This window comes from Lycorma delicatula, chromosome 4, assembly GCF_047948215.1.
Source record: "Lycorma delicatula isolate Av1 chromosome 4, ASM4794821v1, whole genome shotgun sequence".
Taxonomy (NCBI): domain Eukaryota; kingdom Metazoa; phylum Arthropoda; class Insecta; order Hemiptera; family Fulgoridae; genus Lycorma; species Lycorma delicatula.
Genome location: NC_134458.1, coordinates 168,613,098 through 168,626,215, shown reverse-complemented (window position 1 = coordinate 168,626,215; position 13,118 = coordinate 168,613,098). Strand labels below are relative to the sequence as shown.

General features: G+C 27.9%; 1 long non-coding RNA gene across 1 annotated transcript in view; it reads right to left on the bottom strand.

Moving 5' to 3' along the window:
* Positions 1 to 967: 967 nt before the first annotated feature.
* Positions 968 to 13,118, bottom strand: part of LOC142322968 (uncharacterized) — a 51,193-nt gene continuing 39,042 nt past the window's right edge. Inside the window, exons 2-4 of the long non-coding RNA XR_012755980.1 lie at positions 12,481 to 12,646; positions 11,456 to 11,586; positions 968 to 1,080 (exon numbers count right to left, since the gene is read on the bottom strand). This is a non-coding gene — a long non-coding RNA (uncharacterized LOC142322968). The remainder of the gene's footprint in view (positions 1,081 to 11,455; positions 11,587 to 12,480; positions 12,647 to 13,118) is intronic.

Below are 13,118 nucleotides of genomic sequence, written 5' to 3'. Positions count from 1 at the left end.
CAATTTATATTAGTTTCTCATTTAATAAGAAATCAAACATATTTTACTTTATTTTAAATATTCTACATGTAAAAAAATAAGTTATTTTGCAAGACTGTAATTTTAACATAGTCACAAGAAAATCTATTATTTTTAAGCGCTTCAAATTAAATAAATTAGATCTATGAAATCGAAATTAATACACATATTATATATATAAATACATAACTGCTAGATAAATAGTTCATTACATTTTGTTTTTTTTGTGCATTCAAAAACAATGGGATTACTATGACATAAATAACAGCCAATCTCATTGTATCTTCGTTGATATTTAATCTGCTTTGCGTGCTTTATGCTTACGTACATACATGGTTATTCTGTTCTGCCGAGTCTTCAGTTTCCTGATTGATTTAGATGATTAGGATGATTTAGGATGATTTAGTCTTCTAAATCATCCTAAAAAAAAAAACAATTTTGAATATTTTTACTCTTTTCGTGGATGCATTTGTGTATATATATGTTAAATGGCATACAGGGAAGATGAAGTGTGTTAAAAACATGTTTTTATAATAAACTTAACTTTTATGATAACATGCCAACCAGTACACAGAGTTTTGATTACTAGTATTTGCAAGTGACAACTTTTTGATATATCATGCTAGTTTTTGAGGTACATCAGTTGGGAGTAAACAGATATAATTCTGTGTAGTTTTTACTGTGTTATGCATATAATTTTCTTCTATTTTTACTATTGTTTCAAGAGTAGAAAATTATTATTATAAAAAAGGCATATTCTGTAAAATTTTAATAACCTACTTTTGGCACTGTTCACAAGGAATAGAACCACAATAAAATGTAAAAATGAAATAACAATATTTTACATAATAAATTTGAAATAATAAGATTACTTGTTAAATATTGTAATGTATACATCTGCATAATTTGTTTTAGATTTAATAAGGCAACAATGCTGTAGAGAAGGTGGAGACTTCCAACTTGGAATGGCTTCTGATGCCTTCCACTTTCATTCTTCAAAAAATGACGAATGACTCTTTATCTCTTGGGCCTCTGTACTGATGGAATTCACCATCACAAACGCTAGACATAGGGAAAAATAATCAACATGAGTAAAATAGAAAGTGACAGTCATGTACTTTAAAAGTAATTTTTCTGTTTTCATCACCTAGAACTAGCAAAAACAAAAAACAAACTATACAAACAGGCATGCCAAGCCAAACTTATTAGTGAAATATTCAGACTTACAATTAACAACTTCACTCTGTACACCAGAACTGACCCCCATAGGGGAAGACACCCTCTGCCTCCTCTGTTCTTAGCCCTTATGGCTTTAGTGGAAGTCATCTTCAAAACCTCGGCTTTTGACATATTCCAGTCCACCTTGTATAAATACTTAAATTGTTGAATTAAGATGCATGGCCTTTATTTATCAACAACACAGTTGATAACATCATTGCATTATTCAATTTCATTAATAAAATATTTTCAACCGAATGAAAGATCATTAAAATTAACTTAAATGTATATAAAAATTATGTCGGTTTAGATGTGTAGTTTAGTGTGACCCATTTTACTACTAAGTTTTAAACTGCAGCGGTACTTTTCAGTATCAAGGTCACAAAATTTTTTTTTTGGTAACAAGAATACATACATATATATATTTTTTTTAACACTATAAAAGTGATCATGACACATACAAATCTTTCGACCAATTTTCCATGAATATATCAAAGCTGCACGGAACGAATATAATTGATAAAACACTATATTACTATATATTTTATACTTAAGTTATTTATACATTATTCTCAGTAATTATAATTAATTTATTGTGTAAAAACATAGTGTAAATCATGGATATGAAAAGTCCACACAATTAAAGTAAATCTTATTAATATACGAACAAGAAATACGGCTCTAATAATTCACCCACAATTTCTTGGAAAAGATGCTAACAGTTTCAACATTAACAAAATCTACATAACTAAATAGCATTTTTGAATATTCCTGGCATTTATTTACAACAAACAATTTAATTCGATCTCTTACTAATGATAAATAATAAATCTTTTTCCTATGAAGTCACACCTGAACAAGAGATAAATATTAAAAATTAAAATCCCTGACTGCCAAAAAAAAACATTGCTGACAAACATTCCTGGTTATTATAGGATAATTAAAGAACATGCAGGTAACAATTTTGTATATATTATAATTTTTTTAAAAATTATTTAAACATATATATATATATATATATTATTATTATTATTATTATTATTATTATTATTATTATTATTATTATTATTATTATTATTATTATTATTATTATTATGCTTTTACGGCCAACATGGGACCACTTAAGTCAATTTTAGTTGGATCTTTTCTGAGAAAAGTGTTATTTTACTCTTCCGAGCTGCCCAGTATTTCTTCATCCGTTCAGATCTTGCTTTCTTTTCTTCATCCGTAAACACCCTCTTCGTTGTATTTTGTTGTTTGTCTGTCTTTTGTTTAAATCTAATGCTTTTGTCTTTTAGCTTTGTAATTATTCCAGTTTTATTCTGTAGGTCAGTCAGGGAAATTCCCAATTCTTTCATATCTTCTCTAATTTCTTTGATCCATCCTACTTCTAGCTTTTGGAACCAGAGCTTTTCAATGATATTTCTTGACGGTCTTGTTTCCGGTGTCCTTATGAGATGACCAAAGAAAGAGATTCTTTTTTTCCGCATAGTATCAGTAACAGGCTCTATTTCTCGATACACCGCCTCATTTGGCACAATCCACCATCGGCCTTCTTTTTGGTGTTTTTTATTGATACACGTTCTGACAATTCTCCTCTCTATTTTCAGAATTTTTTCAATTTGGTTTTTCTGAGTGATTTTGAAAAGGGTCTCGCTTCCGTAGGTGACTTCTGGCTGAACTACAGTTTTATAATGTTTAAGTTTTGTTTTAGCAGAAAGGCATTTTTTGTTATATGTTGACCGAGTTAATTTTTGGGATTTAATCATTTTATTTGTCCTGTTTTGCCATGTCATTTTTTCATTTAAATTATAAGTTATTATTTCCCCTAGATATTTAAATTGTTTTACTATTTTAATTTTCTGATTGTTTACCGTAATGTGCTCTATTACCTGAGGATCTATGGCCATTAGTTCAGTTTTTTCGAAAGATATGAAGCCCTATCTTTTGTGCTAGGTTTTGAAGGCTCCTGATTTGTGTTTTGGCTTCTTGAATATTATTTGCTAAAAGAGCGAGGTCATCTGCAAATCCCAGGCGATTTAGTGTGATGGAGTTTTTCTTAGTACCCATTTTTATATTTTTGGGATTTATTTCATACCATTTTCTCATGACAAATTCAAGGGCGCAGTTAAAAAGGAGTGGTGAGAGGCCGTCTCCTTGCCACAATCCAGTTTTTATATATATATACACATATTTATAAGGCCTATGACACTCTCTATAATACTGTAATATAAGGATTCCATTCCAAAGTCATACATCTAAATCAGTTCGGCCGTTGAGTTGCTACAGTGCAACAAACATACATACATACACCCTAAATATATTACACTCCTTTTTGGGCAGTCGTGTAACAAATACCCTATTTGAATTTTGAAAACTGGAAGATTGGTTGTAAAGACACAACAATATTTCTGAATGATCATGATCTGTTAGATCAAGTGTGTGCCTGATGCGTGCTAAAGTTAGCCTTCAACAAAAGTTAACCTACTAACAAATACCCCGTTTGAATTTTGAAAATGGGACAACTGTTTGCAGAGATATTATAAGAGCATCCCATTGCACATCCCAAAAGGTACCCTGTTTGCTACCAGTTAATGATATGATTGGTCTAGCGTTGCACGAGGTGCTCGCATCACCTTACCACTCCAACTCCACATGCAGTCCCCGTGGGAAGCCCATTATTATTTAACATAATTTTTTTAAATTTATTTAATATTATTTTATTTTATTTTATGTTAATATTTATATTTTATTTATATTTTATTTTATATTACTTTTATATTTTAATTTAATTCTATCATTTTTGTAATATTATTCGTTCGATTGATTCAAATCATTCAGTTCAAACCCAGCTAACACATTGATAGAGGCTCACAGTTCATTAATTCAATTCATTAAAGTTTGTGCTTCAACTGGCAAATCTTCACTACTACATATATATATTGTATTGTATTAAATTTTATTTTTTATATATTTAAATTTATTATACTTTAATTTTGAGTTTCATATGTAATTCAACACTACATATTTTACTAAAAAAAAAAATTTACAACTGAAGATGTGGGTTGCCACGAAGAGCTTTTGTAGAAATTGTATGAAAAATAAGGTGAGTGTCACTTTATTTTATTCAATTCTGTATTTGGGTGGATAAAGTTGAATCTATTTTATATATACAATAATTATTAGAGTACAGAGGTGATATGGGTCTTGATAGATCGACTTTAGGAAAAAAAAAAAAAAATATATATATATATATATATATACATTTTTATATAGCTTATGACATTCCCAGTAACATAAGGATTCCAACGTGGGGTCCTACATCTAAATCAGTTCAGCTGTTGAGTTGCTATAGTGGAACAAACATACATACAAGAACATACACCCCAAACACATTAAACTCCTTTTTGGGCAGTCATGTAAAAAATAAAACAAAATAGTTTTTAAAAGATTTTTAAATGAACAGAAATTTAGAAAAAAATCATTACTGAACTAGAAAATTCTATTTTAATGAAAAATATATATATTAAAAACACTGGATAGTTAAAAAAAAAATTTTTTTGTAAAGTTAACAAAAATTAACCCCCTTATATGGTGATATAAATTGCAAATAATTCTCTCTAGGGTGTGTGTCACTTATAAACAAAAATTAAAAATATATATTCTTTTTAATAAGTTAAAAAAGTATGTATAAAAAATATAACAAACAAATTTTAACAGAAATATATAATAAGGTTTTAATGTAAAAAAATATTATGTGAAAGTCAGTTTTAAACTTAGGAACAGGTGTGGTAAATCGGCTATAACAAGCCGGTACACACAGGCTGATATAAATAACAGTATTATTTGCCATATAAAACTTTAATTTTTAGGGGTGCAATTATATTTAGAAAAAAATAAATGTAACATAAAAACTTACATTTACATATGATATTTAAATTCTAGGGGGACTAAAAATCTAAAGTGAATTTATTAAGGCCAAATTTTTCACTAACATCAATGTATGTAGAAGAGAATCTGTAGAACGAAATAATATTTTGGCCAGAATGAAGATGATGAAATTGTAATGGTCAGTTCAGGTAAGTACAAGATCGTTTTCAAGAATTTTTGCCGAAAAGGAGAGAACCTGATGATCATGTCTGATTTCAACAAGCACCTTTATAATTAAAGAAAAAAAAAATTTCTGGGAATATTTTGATGACAGAGATTTTTCTGCTATATAAATTTCAACTTGCACTTCAATTAGCCCCTATTGTTTTCTTCAGCGATATCTTAAAGCAAATAATTATCTTGAGAAGTTTTATCTCTCAATTTTATCTTATTTTAAATCAGAAATAATATCTAGGGTGATATAAAAGATAGTTCAGAAACTGACTTTCATGAAAATAAATACAAACAAAATGGCAATTCAATCTAACTTATTATTATTATTATTTATTCTGAAATTCAGTTTAGTGTCATTTGAATCTAGGTTATTACAGGGTAGCATTATTTCAAAATAACTTTGTTATTTTAAAAGTTTACAGTTTTAAATATTTTGCTGATAATTATCTAATTAATAATTAATTAATTATTATCTAATTTATAAATTATTATCGTGCAATCATTCTTACAACTGTTAGATATAAAATCAATAGTTAAAGAAAAATCACTGGGGGGAAAAATTCCAATATAAATGAGCAAAACATTTAATATAGAACAAATTATTTTCAGATAAAACAACTTTGTTACGTTAATGATTTCTAACACTAATAGTTTTAATATTTTTTAATGTTCAAAGTAATTTCACAGCAATAAATTTATGTTAAAAAATCAGATTTATTTTAATGGTTTCCTTTCATGAAATATAGTATTTTTAGAACTCCTTTTTAACACAAGCATTTAACTAAAACTGTTTGTGTGGTTTGTGTGTGTGAACATGAGTATTACTTGGAAGTATTATAAACAGGCAAACAGTAAAGAAATATGTAGAAAAACATAAGAACACATATTGTTCACTTTGTAAAAGATGCAGTCATAAAAATTTGCAATAACTGAATAAACCAGCAAATACTAATAGAAATTACTATGTTGAAATACCAATAAAATATGTTATGAGCTCACTCAAATCCAATTGGTGATCTGAACAAAGTTTTTTTTCAGTTCTGCATTCAACCACATAAAACTAATAGATATATACAACACATAAAAGTTGGAAACAACTATCAAGGAGAATTCTTAACAAGTGCAAAAGAGAATAAAAGGAGCAAATAATTGTTAGAAAAATCAGCAGAGGGGAGAATTTAAGAGATATAAGGAGTTCAGCATTTAAACTAAAGAGTAAAAGGCATACTAAGATATAATAAAACCTTATCACTTTACAAATGTGCCAATTAAAAACATATAATACTAACATTAGAAGTGTTTTCTCTTCTATTAGATTCAATGTATTTTGACAATAAAAAAAAATTAAAATAATAATGCTGATGTCATTAACAGTGGCAGATTAAAAAATTGTTTTTTTAGTTTAATTTAATTTGAATATAAATTATGTGAATGTATTCTCAAAATAAAATTATCAAAGGAAATAGATAAAAGTTAAGAAAATATTTGTATTCAACTTCATATGAAAATTGAACACTGACATTTATTCTTAATTATGTTACAAAAAAAGGTAAAATCTTCAAAAACTCTATATCTTGAATACAGTGTAAAGAATCACTATATTTTATTGTTTTCTTTTATTGTGATATTTGACAGTCTAAAACACATTTCGAGGCAATTAAAGTTAATCATTTTGTCCTGTATGATCTCAGATAACCATATAAAACAATGCCATTAATTAAACCTCAGCAGCAATGGGATTAAATTCAATTAAAATCCACCTAAACTGAATTGAATGGCACTTTTTAAACATGTGTAAAAATATGAACTCTGTATACGGGCACTGGAATCAGTGGACACAAGGACTGAGAGGAAAGTCATGCATATCATTATAACTAAATGAATAAAACTGATATGGATTAGTATAATACAGTCCACATCCAAATCATGTACTATGAAAAAGATTCTGGGATGAATAAGAAACAGAACACTGAGAAAACAGACATTAATGAAAGGGATGATCGATCATTTTCCACCCGACTCATTTAACTCAGTAAATTTTCTTCTTCAATAAAATTCTTGCAATTTTTTTTTAATCTACTCAGGTTTCATTCAAAGATTAAAAAAAAAAATATGAATGTTAGTGGAAAATTATCGCACTAACCTTTAGAATTAAAGTTTTACAAAAGCAAAGGAGGCATGAATTTACCCAATATAGATGTCAGACATCACAGTTAGGCTGTTCTATCTACTGACTAGGAAATAAAATCTCTGGACATACATCACTGATTACTTAATAAAAAAAAACAGCCATTCACCAGATGCTTCTAGAAAGGACCAGCACGATACTGCAGATAGTGGCCGATACATTTCTCACGATAACTATTCAAGGAAGAAGAGAATAGAGTAAAGAAATGTGGAAGGTAGAGGAAAAGGACAATCAGTTTGCAGAAGAACTGCCTTTGATCAAGATGGATCAAACAATTTATCACCTTACCGACTACTACTCATTGCTGATCTTACTCTGCTTAGATAAAAAGTGTATTTATTCAGAAAGGGGTAAAACCAAAATAGAAAAAGTTTAATTATGTCAATAAAATGGACTAAATAGAGATCATTGAAGCAAATGGCAGATATCCATGTTCATTAATTATTATTTTAAAAAAAATCATGTCATTTTTGAGGATACCTTATACAGACAAGTGAGATCCTAGCAAATCCATATCTTATACATTAAAAAAAGTTGATCTGAAAACTTATTTCCAGACTGTGTGAGTATTCTACTGGATGGATCGGGCTGTTTTTTTTATTCTGCTTAGAATATCATCAAGCTTTATCGGACCCAAAACTGAATCTTTCTGAGAATCCCTCAAAAAATCCTCACTTATTACATAACTGAGGAATGTTTCGAGGTTATTACCGCAGGAAAATCATTTTGAAGGTCTGTCAATGCTTGATGACATACCTGTTGCCCATTCCAAGCAGAATAAAAAAAATCAACCCGATCAGTGAGAACATCTGGATGAACTGGAAATTGGTTTTGAACATGCATTTTACTTTTGTAGGAAAGGAAAGGAAAGAGAAAAACAAGGAGATTGGGAGCAAGACGTGTTGTAAATGGAATAGGTTGTTAGCAGATTTTTTAAATATATACATTACTTTGTAATAATAACAATGCGAGCGGCAAGAAGCCACTAGTTATCATTATACTTCACTTATGTAAAAAAATTAACATTTTGTTTAATATTTTTTTAGTCTATAATGACTAATTCTTGAAAAAAACGTAAGTCCAAAAAATCTTGTTCAAATGAGCAATTAAACCAAATGCATCATTACAAATAATTGCCTTTTAAAAAATCATTTTTTTTCTTTCAACTAAGCTTCTAATTCATACACAAAGCAAGAAACCCAAACAAGAAAATAGAATTAAAATGAAAATTATGAAAAGTAAGATTTATCAAAAATGGAAAACTGAAATAATTATCGATTGAGAAAATAAATCTTTAAAAGTACTGAAAAAAATTAATAATTAATGTGATGATTTAAAGTGCATTATTCTGAATAAATCAATCTGAAAATAATTACAAAAATAAAGGCAACTTTAAAAATATATAAAATAAACATAAGGCAAAAGATTGATAAAAGGTTTTACTATAGATATACATTCTTTAAAATCATTTAATGTTTATTTTGAAACGCACAATAATATGTTTATAACACTACACAGAAGAATGATATATTATATAGATTTGTCCTTTGTAGCACAAATTCCATCAGAACAATTTCCAGTCTGTTCCACAACATAAACCCTGAACTTCCTATTAACGTGGTTTATTTAATTTTTCCCATTTTAATGACTGTATTCTCCATTTTATTAATTTTTTGTTTGTAAACTACACCATTATCAAATAATATGTCACTATACAGCACTTCCCTTACGGCATCGCATTAAAAATTACTATACATTTAACTATATCTAGGATTCCCAGTAGGAAGAATGTTATGGTGACAATTGCATATTAACATTACTAAAGTAGGAGAAAAATTTTCCAAGATATAAAATAGTTTTTAATTGGTTTCCGATTAGAAAACTTCACTGTTCTTTTTTGTACATCCTATGTTAAATATCTAAATCCATTCACACACATCCAATTCTCTTTTTTTTACTTCACAATGAATTTTACTATTCAATACTTCTTGAACTTAAAAAAAATGATACATCGCTTCTCATAATTTTCATTTTCTAATGATTAAAGATGATCAACTCCCAAAAATGATATAAAAAAAAAATCTAACAAAAAATGTGGGAGTCACAGTCAGTACTTACACAAATGTTAACACAGATAGTACAACCAACAAACGAGCTGTACAAGAAAGTACTTTCTGACATTCCACAAAATAATTAAAATTAGTAGAGCCAATATTATCTAACTTAGCATGTTGGCTATAGAATATACACAGCATTTAGTCAGCTCTAGTATGTTTTATTACTAGGGAAAACTACCCGTTTAGTCAATTCCACACTTGTAAACATGCCTCAATCTAACCTACTTTAATCAACAGTACAGTTGTTTTTGTTCCACATTAGAAACTATCTACCCTCCAGGACACGTATTATATCAGAGAATGTAATATAATGTGAATCTATTAAAACAAAATAAAAAGCTACTCTTTTGTTTGCTTTTTTAGTGCACTAGATGTGAGAATAACAAAAAAATTAGATGAAAGAATAATTAGTGCTAGATGAGGAATTAAATATTACACGATTACCACAAAAATTGTTTTTTTTTCAAAACTGACATTTTGAGGACAGCATATTCAGCCAGTTATAATAACACTACTACAATGGTAATAACAGTAAATTATTATCCAAAGAATCGTTAGGTAAATGAAGTAGTTAAATTAAAATATTTACTGCTCATTAAATATTGGATATTGTACATAACAAGTTGTCAAGTCAGTACACGAGGTGGACCAAGCACCATGTTCTGACTATCTTATTTTTTCAGATGTTTTTACATCTGGAATGATTTTATTTACGAAGAAGTAGATTGTAGTACTATCAGAAAGCAGGAAGCAATATTTTACCTCAAAAACAAAAAAAAAAGTAAAAATAAAATCATCTTCAGGACAACTTTTACAAATTTCGGCCAGCAGTCAACATATTACTCCAAATAAGGCAGTGTTACTGTTGAAATTAACAACTTTACTTTAATTGAAGAAATATGATTTTTCTCAATATTGCATTATAAAAAAAGTTTAAAAATTGAATCTATTTTTGGACTTGTTAATTAATATATTTTTGATATTGCATATACAAGATATATATATCACATGTCTTCAAGGAAAAAATTCAATTAGAGAACAGTTAAAATTCCACTTAAATGATTTCAAAATGCGGTTACTGGTAAGAAACCTTCTAGTTAAAATAAATTTAATCGTATTAAAACACTAGCCAAGAATATTAACAGATTGTGTTGTTTGTAGTTACAATTTGTTCTTGTACTTAATTTTAACACAGTGAATTTATGTGGTGATGATAAAACAAGATCAGAAATATTTTCTCCATAATCAATCTTACTTTTACTCGACTCTTAAAAACATGATTTTGAATTTTACATTTAATGATCTATCTCTTTTTTTAATATAGAGTTAAAACACAACTATGACTACACAGTTATTTTTAGACAGCTGAAAAAATCTTTACACCACATTTTAAAAAAAATAAGAAAGATACATTATATTCAGATAAATAAGTTGTCTAGATAATTCAATGCAAAGAATATTGGCCTCAAACGTAGTACAGTCCATACTGTTGATTTTCTGATTTCAATATTCAGATATAACTACATTAACTTTTCAATAAACATAGGCTGAGCATTTTCCCCAACCAAAAAAAAAAATTAATTCAAAACACTAATTTAAATATAATTCTGTAAACAGTTTAAAATTAAAGTTTGGAAGATTATAACCAAACTAACCTCTGGGACAGGAACACTGTTAAATCATTATCATTATTATTTTATTCGCCAGCCTAATAAAACATTTTATCAGCGAATCAAAATTTAATAACAAAAAATTATTATAGTTTTATTTATTATTTCACCGGTGTAGTAAATAATAAAATTGAACTTACCTTCCTGATGTTGAACGTATTCTGCATGTTACGTTCCCTCTACCAGCATTCTTAGCATTAACTGTTATGCAATACTCTTCTCCACTCACAACTGTCTTCTGAATACCTTCTGTTATTTTACATTTTTCTGCCTACAATAGAAAAATATTCACTTAAAAAATATATAAAATGAAATGTCCAACATTAATATACTTAATTTTTTTTTTATATATATAAAATTCATCTAATTTGTGAACATCATTTCAATAAAAATAATTAATTACTATTCCTTTTATCCCTTTGCAAAAAAAATTAAGTTCTCAAATTATGTAAAGGAATATTGCTTTTATACATTTGATCAGCACACTGGTAGCTATTTCTAATTAGATTGATCATCTTTGATCACTTTAACAGATCAGTTGTATTAATGTGACAGCTAGTATTACTTCCTAAAGCCTAAATAAACAACCCTAATCCACAAACCAGATCACTTAATATTCCAATAGAAAACAAACAAAGAAAACAAAACCAATGAAGCTAAAATAGTAAAAGTAATGTTACATCATCATTTTAAAATAATGATAGAATCATATTAATAAGTTTCAGAGAAGACAAAAAACTGTTTACATTAAGAAAAAGGATTTTAAAACAGATAAAGTAAATTAAGTATTTTTTTAAAAAAATCACATTTTAGTCATTTTTTAACACATTTTTGATCCAATGAACAGATTACAATCATTGGCTATAATAACTAACAAACAAACAAGTTGTAATTACCTAAACAGCATGATGAAGCTTTATATATTTTTTTAATTATTAAAGTTGTTAATAACACTTTTTCAAATTACATAGCATTATGTCTCCCTCACACCTGCATTGTAACAGAAAATCTGTATCTTCACTTGCTTTACTCTATTTAAATTGACAACAGCAACAATACATCTGTTTTCCATTTGAAAAGGTGCTAAAATATAATAGATAGTAACTGTAATAACCAACAATCTTCTAAAAATACCAAACAGAAGTTGTTTAATAAAAGTACATACACTGCCTGTGGTAAAAGCTTGGACTTGCACTGGTGATTGTGGAATCTCTTCTCCACCATATTTTACTGTCACCTGATAACGCCCACAATCATCTGGAACATATCTTGTTGTAAATTTTCCATCTTCACTTTCAACAACTTACTTTACGTGGATATCCATCTGGTCCCTGTAATAAATAGCAAACATTATTATTTTAAGAATTACTTCTGCTTAAACACAAATTATAGTTGCTTTAAAAAAAAAAAAGATATGACAACTTTTCAGAATTATTATTCGATTTAGAAATCCTCATTTCATCAACATAAACTGAAACTGTACTACTATACATGAAATAAACATGACTTATCAAAAATTTAATAATTTGCCATAAAACCTCAGATCATGATTTTTTACATAAGCTAGAAATTTGTTCAAGGAAATTGGGCTGATGGAAGTAGGAAGGTTAGAATACAAGATCTAAGTCCTTGTTACCCATTACAATAAAGGAGACAGAGCTCTAACACCTCAATTAAAAGAATAAATACTTCACTTTTATTTTCGTAAAGATAAAATATCATTCAGAATTCAAAAATAAAATAACTTTGGAAAAACAAACATTAAACTAAAAGAAATTTGTGAAGTACTAAAACACAGACTTC